General features: G+C 43.5%; 1 long non-coding RNA gene across 5 annotated transcripts in view; it reads right to left on the bottom strand.

The window, feature by feature from the left end:
• LOC149446038 (uncharacterized) overlaps positions 1-16,474 on the bottom strand; it is a 128,508-nt gene that overhangs the window by 35,611 nt on the left and 76,423 nt on the right. For 4 of the 5 annotated variants that reach the window (XR_016306274.1, XR_016306276.1, XR_016306275.1 and 1 more), the window contains 3 exons: positions 13,927-14,004; positions 10,305-10,415; positions 8,118-8,264 (listed from right to left, as the gene is read on the bottom strand). This is a non-coding gene — a long non-coding RNA (uncharacterized LOC149446038). Of the gene's footprint in view, positions 1-2,800; positions 3,725-8,117; positions 8,265-10,304; positions 10,416-13,926; positions 14,005-16,474 lie in introns of those variants that run through there. The other variant, XR_016306278.1, reaches the window with a different exon arrangement.

Here is a 16,474-nt window from a genome sequence, read left to right as displayed (position 1 = left end):
TTCTTTTTTATACCCCATGCATCTGTCTTTTTCCAGCTATTTTACTTTCGTACATTTCAATTTCACTGTTGTCCACATTTGCAGTTCCCTTCATTGTTTCCCACTGACTTCCCTTCCTTCACCTAGGGCAGAAAACATTGGCTGTCTGCTGTTTGCCAGGTGCTGTGCTTGAGAGTACCAAATATATATGTGACAGAGTAGTATTAAACCCCCGGCGATTTTAGGCTTAACACATTCAGCACAATAAAATAAACATTCCCTAGTAAACTATTTATTAAAATGCTTAACAAAGCACATACAGTTTATAACTTTCAATGCTGTTGGCTCCTGCCGTCCTAGTGCTGCTTCCCTGAACTTCCAGTCTTCACAGGGAAAAATCTATAGTGGACAGTGCAGTCTCTAATCAGCTTGGAGGATGAAGGGGGAAGAGCAGAGGAGTGCCTTGCCTTCCTAGTCTATGGGACTGTATGTTTCTTTTGATGTACACCGTGCTTCTCAGAACTTCTGGTCTTCACAGAAACAACTTTCAATGCTGTTTGCTCCTGCCGTCCTAGTGCTGCTTCCCTGAACTTCCGGTCTTCACAGAAACAACTTTCAATGCTGTTTGCTCCTGCCATCTTAGTGCTGCTTCCCTGAACTTCCACCTTCACAGGAAAAAATCTATAGTGAACAGTGCAGTCTCTAATCAGCTTGGAGGATGAAGGGGGAAGAGCAGAGGAGTGCCTTGCCTTCCTAGTCTATGGGACTGTATGTTTCTTTTGATGTACACAATGCTTCCCAGAACTTCTGGTCTTCACAGAAACAACTTTCAATGCTGTTTGCTCCTGCCATCCTAGTGCTGCTTCCCTGAACTTCCGGTCTTCACAGGGAAAAATCTATAGTAGACAGTGCAGTGTCTAATCAGCTTGGAGGATGAAGGGGGAAGAGCAGAGGAGTGCCTTGCCTTCCTAGTCTATGGGACTGTATGTTTCTTTTGATGTACACAGTGCTTCCCAGAACTTCTGGTCTTCACACAAACAACTTTCAATGCTGTTTGCTCCTGCCGTCCTAGTGCTGCTTCCCTGAACTTCCGGTCTTCACAGGGAAAAATCTATAGTAGACAGTGCTGTGTCTAATCAGCTTGGAGGATGAAGGGGGAAGAGCAGATGAGTGCCTTGCCTTCCTAGTGTATGGGACTGTATGTTTCTTTTGATGTACACAGTGCTTCCCAGAACTTCTGGTCTTCACAGAAACAACTTTCAATGCTGTTTGCTCCTGCCGTCCTAGTGCTGCTTCCCTGAACTTCCGGTCTTCACAGGGAAAAATCTATAGTGGACAGTGCAGTCTCTAATCAGCTTGGAGGATGAAGGGGGAAGAGCAGAGGAGTGCCTTGCCTTCCTAGTGTATGGGGCTGAATGTTTCTTTTGATGTACGCAGTTAGGGAGACACATCTCTAACCCCTATATGCAAGGGTGGCTCCATAGGATGTTGCATCAGAAAGGAACCACCCTGAAATAAGAAAACCTGGGGCAGTGCTCATGGTACCAGCTTAAACAGGAACATAGGCAAGGATTAAAAGATAAAGAAGCTGCATACTCAGTTACCCTAGGTTCACACCAGGGACAGACTGACCATTTGGAAACTCGGGCAGTGCCCGAGGGCCCGGGGTCAGTAGGAGGCCCCATGAGATGCCCCTGGTACCTTTTTCATAGGCTTTTTTGAGTTTGGGCAAGGACACGGGCCCCATGATCTCCTATTGCCCGGGGGCCTCTTGAGTTGTCAGTCCACCCCTGGTTCACACCTAAGCGTTTTCCAAGGCATTTTTCAGAAACAAGGTACAGTCCATTTAACATGATTTCCTATGGGACATGTTCACATCTCCACATTTTCACCCGGTGTATTTTTTGGAAAGGATCAAGGACTTTTTTTAACTCAAAAAGTTGCATTTTGGTTCTATAGACTTCAAAGGAAATGCTGCAGAAAAGCATGTAGTATGTTTTTGCTGTGATGTTGATGCATTTTTGATCTGTTTTGCTTTTTGCATTTTAAATCTGCCTAGCAAAAAGAAAAATGTTTTAAAAATGAAAAAAAACCCGCAAAATGCATCAAAAATGCAGCAAAAACACAGGTGCAAAAACGCAATGCAGAAACAGCTCAAACACAACCTGCATAGGTGTGAACCTAGCTTAAGTGATTAAATCAGCTCTCCCCTTGTGATTGACAGCAGGCAGTAGGCAGATCCGTAGTCAATAGCCTGATACTGACTATAAAATCCTGTAGACCTGATAAGGAACTAGTGTCTCTGGTTTCCCATCAGGCTCACTGTCAGCATCATTAGTTGCTCAAAGATTGTTGGCCGTAAAGCTGGCAACATCCTTAACAACCAGTGACAGGTGGGAAGGGGATATGGGCAGAAAATATGCTGATTGCTACACTGCGTACAGAGACAGGCCCTCTGCCTAGCTGTACAGCAACTTAGACATGGTCTTATTTATCGCCCATTTCATTATCTACAAACTTTAAGCAATTGTATTTGAACTTGGTGCAGTATTAGTGCCTCTTTGTAAAATTGGCGCATTTAAGAACTACCTGAATATGCTGGTAATGGGTGGCAGGGATTTTTGGATATGATGCAGGCCATTTTAAAGGACTATAACACCAGAAAAATGTCTCTAGAAGTTGTTTGAATTCCTCTATTTTTCCAAAGGGAAAGTTCTCCTTTTCATAAAAAGTGAACTTGGAAATCATCCCTATCCCCATAGCTCCTCTCCATGCCACTCTCCCACTGCCCCCCCCCCCAGTCACTATAATAGGCCGCACACTCAGAATCTTCACTACATAGCCCTGGTAGACAATGGAGAGCAGTAATTGGTCGATGTGGCCACATGAATCAATGAGAATCTCTTCTTTCCTCATGGACCAGGTCCCAGAAAAGCGGCTCAACAGAGGTTCCCATTGGTCAGTATGGTCATGGCTGACCTAATTTTTGCGGTAGCTATATTTTGAGTGAAGAAATGTCATGTGTATTCTTACTTGACTCTTGGTGTGCTTTATATATTTCTTCCAGATATGTGCAGTAATCCAGTGTGAAACTGCTTCTGTGGAGAAGCTCCCTGTATAAAGACCACTCTGCTGCTGTTTTCTCCTTGTGCAGTGCAACAGGTCTTGTCTCCACCCCCTCCTGTAGTTTTCTACAGGCAGCCTGTAGTGGGAGGAGCTGATGAGCCCCTCCTACAGCTCTGCTCATTGCACAGGATATGTGCAACCCAGTGATGATGTCACAACTTCTTTTACAAAGTAATATAGATGGTTTTGCAAAGGCATTATACACTCACCAGCCTCTTTAATAGGTCCACCTGTTCAATTGCTTGGTAACACAAATTGCTAATCAGCCAATCACATGGCAGCAACTCAAGGCATTTAGGCATGTAGACGTGGTGAAGACGACTTGCTGAAGTTCAAACCGAGCATCAGAATGGGGAAGAAAGGGTATTTAAGTGTCTTTGAACGTGGCATGGTTGTTGGCTCTAGACGGGCTGGTCTGAGTATTTCAAAAACTGCAGATCTACTGGGATTTTCACACACAACCATCTCTAAAGTTTACAGAGAATGGTCCAAAAAAGAGAAAAAATCCAGTAAGCAGCAATTGTGTGGATGAAAATGCCTTGTTGATGTCAGAGGTCATAGGAGAATGGGCAGACTGGTTCAAGATGAATGCACAAGGAAAGTCATAGGCGGATGGAACCTGCAGACCAAAAATCAATGGAGAGTCTTAATGAATCCAGTAGTGGGAATCCAATTATGAGGAAAAGGATAGAACAGTCTAGATACCAGGGCAGGCTGTGGTAGAGTGAAGCAAACTCTAATATAGAAGAAACAAAGGGAGAAACACAGTGGTTCTAAGTGTAGAGTGTAGTGCAAGTTTAATAGTTAAAAAGTAGGTAGGCAACTCACATATGAGTGATAAAATACAGGCTCATCAATGATATGGATGATCAGTCTGCCTAATCGCCAAGGTGGTATGCCGCTGTGGGATGGTGGGACGGCAGGATGGTGGGAGTCAGTCAGGGTGGATGGAACAACCGGGACTTCCTTCGATCTAATGGTACCACCTTGGCGATGAAGCAGACTGATCATCCACATCATTGATGGACCATCAGATCTCAGATCGGAGGAAATCCCGATTGTTCCATCCACCCGACTGACTCCCACCGTCCCACCATCCCACAGCGGCATAACACCTTGGAGATGAGACGGACTGATCATCCACATCATTGATGGACCATCAGATCTCAGATCGGAGGAAATCCAAATTGTTCCATCCACCCCGACTGACTCCCACCGTCCCACAGCAGCATAACACCTTGGCGATGAGACGGACTGGTCATCCACATCATTGATGGACCATCAGATCTCAGATCGGAGGAAATCCCGATTGTTCCATCCCCGACTGACTCCCACCGTCCCACCATCCCACAGCGACATAACACCTTGGCGATGAGACGCATTGATCATCCACATCATTGATGAGCCTGTATTTTATCACTCAAATGTGAGTTGCCTACCTACTTTTTAACCATTAAACTTGCACTACAGTCTACACTTAGAGGAGCTGTGTTTCTCCCTTTTTTTAGAATGGTTCAAGATTATAGAAAGGTAACAGTAACTCAAATACCCAAACATACAACCAAGGTATGCAGAATACCATCTCTGAATACACAACACGCCAAACCTTGAAGCACATGGGCTACAGCAGCAGAAGACCACACCAGCTAGCAAAGTGTACCTAATAAAGCGGCTGGTGAGTGTATACTATTTATTTTAATGAATGAATTTCAGCTTGAACTACACTGTGTTAGAATACCACAAAGCAAAAATACTATTTAATTAGTTTTAATATTCAAATCAAACTCCACCATCCATCCATGTCTTTGTGTTTTATTTTACTAAGAAACACTCCCCAACATTTCTGGCCGTGGCCATCTTGAGTAAGGGCAGATGATTCATGTAGCATTGACTTCCTGGAATGTATCTGCCCTTAGCTCAGGCATATAAGCAGAAGGGTGTGCTTATCTCCAACATCCCAAACTTGCAATGGTAAAAATTACAGAATATGTTGAATATAAATGAATAAAATTTAAAAAAAAAAGAGGTGATGCTTTATAAGACAAAAAAAGTATTAATACATAATGGTCATGCTATGATTTATGCTCCCTTAGGAAAGTCTATGAAAATCATCTGAAGAGAGATGTCAGGTGCTCATACGAGTAACAAGCCAACTCTAAGTGTTGGGGAATTCACTTGCGTTACTTAAAGCAATTGCGCCATCACAAGTTCCATTGACAAGCCATGAAAAGTGGGTCATTATAGAATCCATGTTTAGAATGTACCGGTCTGAAGATAATGTCATTCATCACAGTTACAACAGTGGGCCACTAATAAGCTCTCATTGCATATTCATAGCCGCGGTGTCTGCCGCACATTCCGGCACTCTCGCAGAGGTTGGGTGCATGTTCCATAATCCTGTCCAACCCTGGCAATGACTGTTCCTTTGTCATGTTACCTCAATTACACTGTAAAAGTGTTCCTCAAGATTGATGGCCCTGATCTGAGGTTCAATTGTAAATTAGAATGCAACTCTCCCTAGGGAGCCAAGCTCCTTATTTGTGATTAAATTTTTTTTTAAAAAAGGCTTCTAATAGAATATTGTAGGAAGTTCATTCTCTTACTTTTATGTAGTTAGCTTGATAGAATAGGTTTATTTGTATAAGGGTGGGGGGAGTCTAGCTGCAAGTGTAGAGTGATATCAAAATAGTATATTGTTTTTCCTGTAATTCCTATGTTTGTTGCCTTCTTCCTTTCGGTAGATTCTTAATTCTCTTCCATTTTCCAATGGAAGAGAATTAAGCTGGCCATGGAAAAGTATTAGATTTTCCCACCAACACAGTCAGCGTTGATGGGGGAATCCTTCCCGGGGAGCCATTGGGGTTTATAAGCTGGTTCACTCAGAATCCCATACACTTCTGCATAGAAACCAATCAGCTTCCAGGTTTTATTGCTAAAGCTCAATTGAACAAGCTGAGGTTAGAAGCTGATTGGCTACCGTGCACAGCTGCACCAGATTCTGAGTGAACCAGCTTTAGTAAATAAACTCCACTGTGTTCTCCTGGTAATGGGGTGCCGGGCCGGGAGAACACACAGTGATTATTACTATGACTATAGCCACTAGCAATAATCATATGAAAAATTAGAGAGGCTGGTGGTACCCAAGTTGGTTGATCAGTCAACATGGGTGCAATCAGCATGCCCATACATGGTTCGAATCTCGGCCAATCCCGTCTATGGCCAGCTTTAATCTTGATGGAGTGTGTGTATAATATATTAGATACATAGATTATGACTTTAAAGCTGAACTCTAAGTATGATCTCCATAGCATAGTAAAGTTGGACATAAACTGATCGAAATTCATCAGGTTCAGCAGGGCAGAGGCGTAGTTAGGATATTTTGCGCCCAGGGATGAACAGCCACCTCATGACACCCCCCACCCTGCTTCATATGGTCCCTGTAGACACCCCCCTGTCCCATTCACATTGCCCCCCCTCCTTCATCCATGGCACTACTCACCCGGCTCGGCTTTCCCCTCGTCCCCTCCGGCACATGCCCGGCTCACTGCCCTCCTCTCCGCTCCTCTCCCGGCCGGCTCCTCTCTCCTCTCATAACTCACTGTAGATGGGAGACGTATCAGATGACACGTCTGCTGCAGCCGCTGCAGTGACCTCATTTTGGTGCCCCTGTACCTTGGTGCCCTGGTACATATGTACCCCCCTGCCCCCCCCAGCTACACCTCTGCAGCAGGGGCCAGACAAATTTTGATCAGTGTGACCATCCCTGCCAGACAAAAGTCCATTACTTGACTGACTTCTGTCGAAGGGACATGTTGGAAAAATGTTCTCAGTCTGCAGCTGCAGCCAATCGACTGCAGCCTGCTCATTAGTGTATTCTGACAGTAGCGGGTGCCACTGTTAGAATATAATGTCCCGGTGGAGGATTCCTCTATCCACCTTGTTTGAGAGGAAAAAACATAAAAAAAACTACACTGGCCTGCTTTATATTAGTACAGTTTGAACCACTGTAAGCATATCTCATACCTGATGGGCCACTGAGGAAGCTGACAATCACTGTAATAGTCTGAGCTACTACAGTGATAGCCGTGATCTTTTGGGTCCTGAGCTGAGGAGCTTCTCCTCTGCTTACTGACTGAACACAGGGAGTTGTTTTCTCGCCATTGCCACCATTCATAGGACTCCTTGTATTTGTTCCATAAATAGAAGACATTCTCTAATTGGATCATGTAGAGAGCAGGGTTGATGACATTAAGATCTCCATCTCTTCCAATGTATGAACACCGTTTTTTCTTTGAAAAAAAATACAAGACGCTCTATAAATGGCGGCAGTGTTGAGCAACCAACTCTCTGTGGCCAGTTTGTAGAGGAGAAACCGCTTAGCATAGGACCTGAAAAATCACTGTCTACTACTACAGTAATTGTCAGCTTCACCTGTGGCCCCTCAGGCATGAGATATGCGTGTAATCAGGTGTTAGGACCCTTTTAGAGTGACCCCACCCTGTTCCTTATTTGGGTGTGGGTTGGAACCTTTCTCTGGGCAGTTAGTATACAGACAGTGAGAGGACCGTGAGCTAGGGTTCATGGAAAGAAGAATTCAGAGAGTCCTTCAAGTTGAAGTAGTAAGTGCCACAAAAGCTTTTCTCTTAGTGGACCCTGTCCAGTTCACCAGTACCTTTGGGGTATGGAGGGGTAAGAAGTAAAAGTTGAGAATAGAACGCTGGCTGACAACCCCTATGTGTACGATGCATTTATTTGCTACACAAAGATGTTCCCTGAGACTGGGATGGGTTTTGCCATTCCTAAGTCAATAAATAGTTGTAAGAAAAAAGATCTATCTGGACATTCTTTAATGGAGGAGAGCTCTTGGCTTTTGGGCCTCGGTCTGGTGTATGTGTGTTAGGAGACAAGAGAGTGGAGTCCTCCCTGTTAGACAGAAATATAAGTAAACCCCAGTCCCCTTGTGATTTATGAAATATTAAAATTAAGTCTTCCATATAGGGAGCATAGCCTACCTGCTGAGTTTATCAGTTTACATTCAGGGACTGCTGTAGTACGTCAACTCTTCCAGTTCCATTTGTTGGTAATTCCTGTTTGTGATGCAGGGAAATTCACTAACACACCCACTGCAGAAGAATTGATGTCCCTCATATACAGGAAGCCTGTAAAGAAAAGGTCAGTATGAAGAGGTTTCTCATAGAAAGCCACCAGAGATAAACCTTCCTGGGAAATTGAAACAGGATTTGCTCCAGGAAGTACTTTCATAGTGACTCTGTGAGATGCTCTGTGGATTCTGGTGAATACTGGAAAAATAATTCTGTTTAAATAACTGCTATATAGAGTGGGTAACTCATCAATTGGTTTTATTTTTTGCCTGGAAGCTCTCCCTAAAATATATGAAACCCAAACAACAGTTTCAAATTGTGAAATAATATTCTTCTTTTTTTTAATGATACATGCAAATACCTTCTGTTTTAGGAAGGTTAAACCGTGCTATGCTCTGATTCTGTTGCAGGGCTTTTAGATTGTTTTAGTTCCTTCTAACCTGTATGATTTTACTGTCTCATTGGGGCTTGGCCCTACTCCAAGGGAGTAGGGGCGGACTGACCATTGAAAACTCGGGCACTGCCCGAGGGCCCGGGGTCAGTAGGGGGCCCCATGAGATGCCCCTGGTACCTTTTTCATAGGCTTTTTTGAGTTTGGGCAAGGACACAGGGGCCCCATGATCCCTTATTGTCCGGGGGTCCCATGAGTTGTCAGTCCGCCCCTGCAAGGGAGCCATGGTTTTCATGCACTGCACTGATTATAGCCTAAAAGCCAGAAACAGCTGTACTCAGTCTGCAATAAATGGCTGTATCCTATCTATCCTATATCCAGTTCTATGGATTTGGCTAATGGAACATTAAGAAAAAGTTGAGCATCCCCCACCCACAGTACTGAAATCATTATTTTTGGGATAAGTGATGGAAAGGACATCTGAATATCTTCTGCTCTGAGAGGCCTTTACTGTGCTAAATCCTAAAATGGAATTCACTTATTTGCTCCCTTTTAGGGATGAGCTTGGATTTTGTGTTAACCCGTGTTTGACTGAATCCAGAATGATGGCCATTTGGCCATATTAGGTCAATGATGTCACAAATAACCCAATCCATTGTGTACATGTAGCTACAGAGCAGAGAAAACCGTGGCCGTGGCTCTTTGGGCCTCAATGACAGCTTCTTTGTGGTTTGGCTGAACATGGGTTCCCTAAGGTCATCCCTTCTCTCTTTTGGTCTGTTAAATATACAATTGAAAGTGTTTAATTATAAACAATATGAGCCTCACTCCAAAACGTGGCTCTTTTTTCTGTACTCAAATAATAGAAAAAAAAAAGGAAATGCATACATTGATGCCTCCACCCAACACCACCTTCCTTGATGCATTTCACCACTACCCTCCCCTATCTCTGTGAGCAAACCAGCAGTGGTGAAATGCATCAGAGAATTTCACCAGGTGAAAACAGGGAAAAAGCCCAAAAAATGAATGCATACACTACATCTAAGGGTTGGTAAGCTGCAATATATTTAAACCTAGTGTTCCTGGTTTTTTTATACTTTAACGGCCACTATTACCAAGAGAAGAAAATATATTTTTCAGGAAAATAAAAAACAATCTGATATCAATCTATCCAGCTTTAATTAGATCTTTGACTTTGTTCCAAAATTGAAATTGAAAAAAACAACAAGGCTATTATGAAATGTTAGAAACCTTCTCAGTTGTTTTTTTTCTGGGGGGAGGGGGTCCATTGGGGGTATTTTACTTCACTATCCTGAACACATCAGAGGATTAAAAGGAAACATTCTCTAAAGTCAGTGGAATTCCCCTTGTAGACAGCTGTCGCCGGGACAGGTGTCCCCAGTAGAAACCTTTCATTGACTTCCTGTTCAAGTGACAAAAGTAGAAATTTTGATTTTTCATTACCCTCTGTCCCAGAAAACAAGGGTCACCAGGACACATTACACATGACCAACTTATCTTTAAAGTATTTATAATGGTTATGATAACCCCTAGAATTTTTTTTTTTTTAAGATAACGTGATCCTCTACTGTGATCCTCACATCCATATCCTTCCCAATCAGACACCCTAGCACCATTTCACTCTGAAATCTTTGAAAACAATATTAAAGCAAGAAAAGAGAATCACCAAATCATTTCTGACCCACCTCCTATTGTTGTCTGCTGCAATCATTTCAGTTCCAAGAGACTCCTAATTCTTCAGAGTCGGCAACAATTCGACTTAATTTGGTTACTGCCCAAAGGTTTGTGTAGCAAAACTGCCAAGGAAAAGAAAAATTAAAAAAAAATTATAAAACAGAAAGCAGACCAAGGCAATATCATCTTCACTTAGGAGAGGATTGAGGAGAAGTGGTAGTGGGTGCCATCCAAACAGGTATTCATTCTCCAAAAAACAGCTGTAATTTAGTTAGAGGCTGGGGGAAGGAAGAAGGAAGTGAATGAGCACCAATGTAGGACCTTCTTGAGGGAAGGCTGGAATCCTTAATAGATTTGTATTGGTGTTTGTGTCCCATTGGGAGATTTTCTCTCACTTCCTCTCCCGGTGACAACATTGTCATCAGGACAAGAAGCTTTGGAAAGCCTCCCCAACAAGGTCCACAACAGTAATAAAAACATGACAGCAGCTATAACTATTTCCTACTCCAGGGTTTTTGCTAGACCCAGACAGGGGCATAGACAAGAGGGGAGATATGGGGATCTGAACTGCCCAAGAGTGTTCTGACTGGCAGCTACTCTAGAGTACTGGAGTCGCATATTCTAGATGTTCTCTTGTATTTCATTGCCGCAATGTCATGTCAGCAGCAAGGCTTCCTAAGAACAAGAATATGCCCATACATAGCCTCATACCCAGGGGCGGACTGACCATTTGGAAACTTGGGCACTGCCCGAGGGCACGGGGTCAGTAGGGGGCCCCATGAGATGCCCCTGGCACCTTTTTCATAGGCTTTTTTGAGTTTGGGCAAGGACACAGGGGCCCCATGATCCCCTATTGCCCGGGGGCCCCATGAGTTGTCAGTCCACCCCTGCTCATACCCCATCTGCATGAGGCCTTTGGGTACAAGGACTGTAGCATGTTTTACTGTGCAGGCTCAGGTTTTTACCCCCTCCCACTATTTGCACAGTTTTGCTACATAATTTTCCCCTCTGGGTGCCCAATGTTGAACCTTCACCCCACTTCCTCAGGAAAAAAAAATATCTATGGCCTTTGCCCCAGGTCTTCTTCTGAGATCCCTGGATCTCCTTTGAGATACAGAGATGATATACGAGGTGAGACAATTTAATTCCTGGAATGCCCGTGGTGTAGCACTATGATGGTGATTCACACAGCCATTCAAGCTTGAGTGTGCTCTGACATGTTTAACTTGCACTCACCTGGGTTGCAGACCAGCTTACTCAGTCTTTACAGAGTAGTTGAAAAAATAACGTGTGCGATACGCTGTTGGTGGAAAATGAATGACAGGAATCTGGAGCATAACATACAATTTTGCATGAAAATTGGCAAAAGTGCAAGTGAAACTTAAGCGATATTACAACAGGCTTATGGTGAACATTCCATGAAGAAATCAAGTGTTTTTGAATAGGTGGTTTAAGGAGGGGTGGGAAGATATCCCCGATGACGCAAGACGTGAGCAGTCAAAAATGCAAAGGATGGATGCAAATGTAGAAAATAAAAAGGTTACAGGATTCTGTTCAGGAAACAGAAGGAAAGAAAGCACTGGAACTCTGACCTGACAAGTGGACTCTCCACCACTACAATGTTCCTGCATATGATGCTTTAAACGTTCGCAAGTTCCTGACCCAGATATCCATTCTGAAACTTGACCAACCACCTTATTCCCGTGACATAGCACCCCACACCTTTTGGCTGTTTCCAAAATTTTTTAAATTCCTTAAAAGGACACAGATTTGATGACATTCTGGACATCCAGTGCGCCATGACAAAGAAAATAAATTTCAGGAATGTTTATGGCAGTGGCACAGTCATCTGGAAATGTGCATTGCTTCACAAGGGGACTACTTTGAAGGTGACAGCAGCCACTAGTGTATAGGCAAGCAGATTTTTTTTTTCTTTTACAGTCCATTCTGGGAATTAAATTGTCACACCACGTATTCTGCATTACACAGTTTTCGGTGCCCTTATATAAACCTCCCCGGATATGGCAGTCATCACTTCCTAAAGACGCCTCTTTGGGCAAAACGTACATCGGAGCGTCATTACGTCACTTCCGGGAATAGCTAAGCGAAAGCGAGGCTTGAAGTGCCAAGCAGCCATCTTTAAAAACATATATGCCTGAAAAACTGGTGCTGGTTTACAAGCACCTGTACAAGTGAGTGGAATATTTTTGTCTATGTGATTTTGATTCCTATTAAAGTACTACACTTAGATAAGCTATTCACATGTCTGATTCATTCATTGGCCGACTGCATTCTTGTGGGAGGAATATCTAAAACCAACCTAAAATATATTAGTGGAAAACCTATTGGAATACCTCATATTTGGCTATAATCCATGGAGATTTAGAGGGAGAAAAATGGAGAATTCAACAAGAAAGGGTGGTTCCCTATATAACCAAAGGTACATTTGACCACCATAACTGGGGTCAAAGGATCTAGTGAGTAAGTCTAGTCTAGTGAGTAAATCCACACTTCATGGTTATGAACACACAGTAAAGATCACAGTCACATTTATTTTTATATATATTTTTATATTTTCTTTCTTTTTTTTTCACATTTTTGTTATTTTTTTTACCCTCTTTGGAAATCTCTATTACTCTATTTTGGGACGGTTGCAAGAGTTGTCATTATATTCATGTTTTTTTATTATTTACTTCACATGTTCACTATTGGTTGAATTACTATACGGAGGGGTAACAATATCTTTTTGGTCTAAGCACATGCAGCTGCCCATGGCCATATCACCCTGAATGTGCACGATCTTGTCTGGTCTCAGAAGCCAAGCAGGGTCAGACCTGGTTAGTACCTAGATGGGAGACTGCCTAGGAATACCAGGTGCTGTAGGCTAAAATTTTTTCATGGACCAAAATTGAGATAAGCCTCAGGTGGTACTAATCTTGTACTTATTGCACTATATGAAGTTTATTGTTTGGGAAAATGTAGCACCTATTTATATTTTATTTGCGGCTTTAGATCATAGTATAATTTATCTATATTTCAATGCCTCTGCTATATGTCATCATAATGTGTCATTACAGTTGACCAATTCGGTTAAAATATTAGTCTTAGATTTAATCCAAAATGGTCTTTATGGTATTCGACCAGACCCTCCAAATTTTAATCTGTGTGCCCTCTATTAGGATCCCAGAACCTTCCCTGCCTCACTCTATTCCAGGGGCAGACTGACAACTCATGGGGCCCCCGGGAAATAAGGGATCATGGGGCCCCTGTGTCCTTACCCAAACTCAAAAAAGCCTATGAAAAAGGTACCAGGGGCATCTCATGGGGCCCCCTACTGACCCCGGGCCCTCGGGCAGTGCCCAAGTTTCCAAATGGTCAGTCCGCCCCTGCTCTATTCAAAACTAAAACAATTTTGGAGTTACACTTTGACATTGTCACTGTCCAACTGATCTGATTACGGTGTGCAACTAAAGCTAATCCCATAGAAGTCGGTGATGGCAAGCAATTGCAAACTTGTTTTTGAGGGCAGGGCATAGGCGATGGCAGATCCCTCATGTAAATGTGAGGATAATGGTTATACAATGAGTATCGTCTAAGAACAATTCTAATTTGGATGATGTTTCAACATTGTACCTTGTTATCCATTCCTGTCACGGACTGAAAATATGTTGTAGCCAATGAAACCATCCATGGCCATCCATGTCAGAGTGACTGTAACATAAAGTACATGATAAGAAAAAAAGGATATTAATAAAATACATAAGAATATGGCTTTATTTGATACGATGAAGTAAGGCAAAGAGCAATGGGCAACGGGTAGCAGACCATAGTTACCAATCAGATCAGGTAAACTGCAAGCTAATTGTTTTCTATGAGTTATTGCACTTTGAACACCATCCTTGCTCTGTACTGCTGTACTGAATCAGCTGAATGGTAACCGTAGATTATACATTATTGAATTTCTTATAATTAAAGCTTTACCATACACACACAGCAAAAGGGAAGATTTACTAAAGAGAATTTAGGCAAAGATGGTTTTACTTAGCACAGCAAACTTTTTGAAAGATGTATTTTTAAATCCGCCTTATTGTGATTGATGTTTGACATAAATATGACTTCACTTTAATAAAGAAAAACTCCATATAAAGCTTTCTCTGACTGGACAAGCTGGAGATTGTGATGTCACTGCCTCTCCTCTCCATCTTGTCCAATCAGAGAACACCTTGTAGGCAGGGTGTCAGGGATCTCCTCGATCCCTGCCGCGATGGTCCCGGCGCAGGCGCACTGCTCCACCTAGTACACGGGCACTAGGTCCGGGCCGGCCGCGGCGTTCGAGCTCGCGCATGCGCAGTAGAAGCCGCGGCCGCCCGCTGGGCACCAATGGCAGCGCAGGGCGGGATATTTAAAGGTCCCTGAGCTGTCATTTCGTTGCCTTCTGGTCTTACCTGCTTCCTGTGTTCCTGTACCTGTGCCTAGTAAGTTACTGACCTGGATTGCTCTTGACCTTGCTGATTTCTCCTGCCCAGACCCCTGCTTGCCTGACCTCTCTCCCTGGATGCCCCTTATTAGATCTGATCTCCTGTTGCTGACCTGGCGTGTGACCCGACGATTCTCTGCCTGCTCCCTTGTACCTTACCGTCCTCTACCTTACCGACTCGGCCTGTCTGACTACGCACTTGCTCAGCCATCCATCCATCCATCCCATCGGGCTCACCCGACCTCCTCACATCTGGCTCTCCCTGGTTGGAACCCCTGGCGAACATCCCTACCACTGACAGGTGTGCTCAGTAGAGGCGACCTGGTCTCGTTGTACTACAAGTCCATCCCCACCATCAGGGGCCCTGGTGAACAAGTACCCTGGGGCTTAGACTCCGCGCTCTGGGCACGCCTGACCAGTGGAGTGCTAGTGGTGCCGCTCGGCGGTCCCTCACACAGGGTGAGGTTGGGCCCACTTAAGATTGTGGCTCTTTTAAATCCTTCCAGGAGGGATGGTGAGTTCACTTCCTTCCTGGAAGGATCCCCTATATATGGTGGGAGGAGCTTAGCCCTTTGAGGACCGTAAGGTTTTGGAATGCCAAAAGAATCAATTTTTTTGTTTTTAAAGTTCGTACACTTCAGTTGCTGTAACTAAGCCATTTCATGAAATAATTGGCAAAAAGCTAGATCCATTTGTTGTTTGTTGATAAGAACTAATATTTTGACTCAAACCAAAAAAAAAAAAGAGTTTTAAGTTCTTAATCAGATGATACACGCAATTACAAACATGGGACAAATACATCCCTTGGTCCTCAAAGGGTTAGTAGAGTGGAGTGGATTGCTGTCCATGGGAAGAGTAGACATGAGAAAAATCAGCACTTAGGGAGCAGAGACTTTACCCTGTGCTTCCCCCAGAGGGGGCTCCCCTTGAGATGGGCACAGAGATACATCACCAGCATGAAGGGACTGATGACAGTATTTGGAGAGAGAGAATCTTTTGCTGGACTGTGTTGGGATCTAAGACCCAAATGGCTGTATTCCCATTTTACATTCTTCAGTAAAGAAGTTGATCTACGTGCGGCCTCTGTGTGCAGTTATTCTTTTAATACAGTAGATGTGGTGAGAGAGAACAAGAGTTGTCAGTGATGTTACCTGGTTGTCAAGCCCTGGGAGAAGGTGGGCCGTCTGGATACACCTGGGTGTGAGGGGGGAATGGTTGCACAATCAAGAGTGTGGATAGGGGTCAGGTCACTGGTCACCACCCCCATATTGGGAGAGAGTGAGAGCTACGGGGCAAGGTCTGGAATGCCCAGAAGGTTGGTCTTTGTTGAATGTGCTCTTGCTATCTGCTATGGCCAAGCACCAGGCAGACCGTCACCGGCTAACAACCTTTTACTCATTAAAAAAATACAAGGTGTTCTATAAATGGTGGCATTGCCAAGCCAAAACACAAGATTCAAATATGATTAAACATGATCCTTGTATTTAGGAAATATTTGCTTTTCCTTGAGTTGAGCTTTAACTATAGTTTTCTCCAAAATCTAAAAACGTTGAACGTTTATGTCATCAGGAATACATACAAGTCTTCTTTGTATGACATGATGCTATTTTATACTAAAGGCATTGACTTAATTCATCCTGTAGCCAGAAGACAATCAGAATACAAATTATATTTTGAGGGGAGGGCAAGGGATTGAAATGGAGC

The sequence above is a fragment of the Staurois parvus genome, unplaced genomic scaffold (assembly GCF_062004578.1).
Source record: "Staurois parvus isolate SC_StPar_1 unplaced genomic scaffold, SC_StPar_1.0 ptg000698l, whole genome shotgun sequence".
Classification (NCBI taxonomy): domain Eukaryota; kingdom Metazoa; phylum Chordata; class Amphibia; order Anura; family Ranidae; genus Staurois; species Staurois parvus.
The sequence above is the reverse complement of the archived record's forward strand: the minus strand, read 5'-3'. Positions and strand labels throughout refer to the sequence as shown.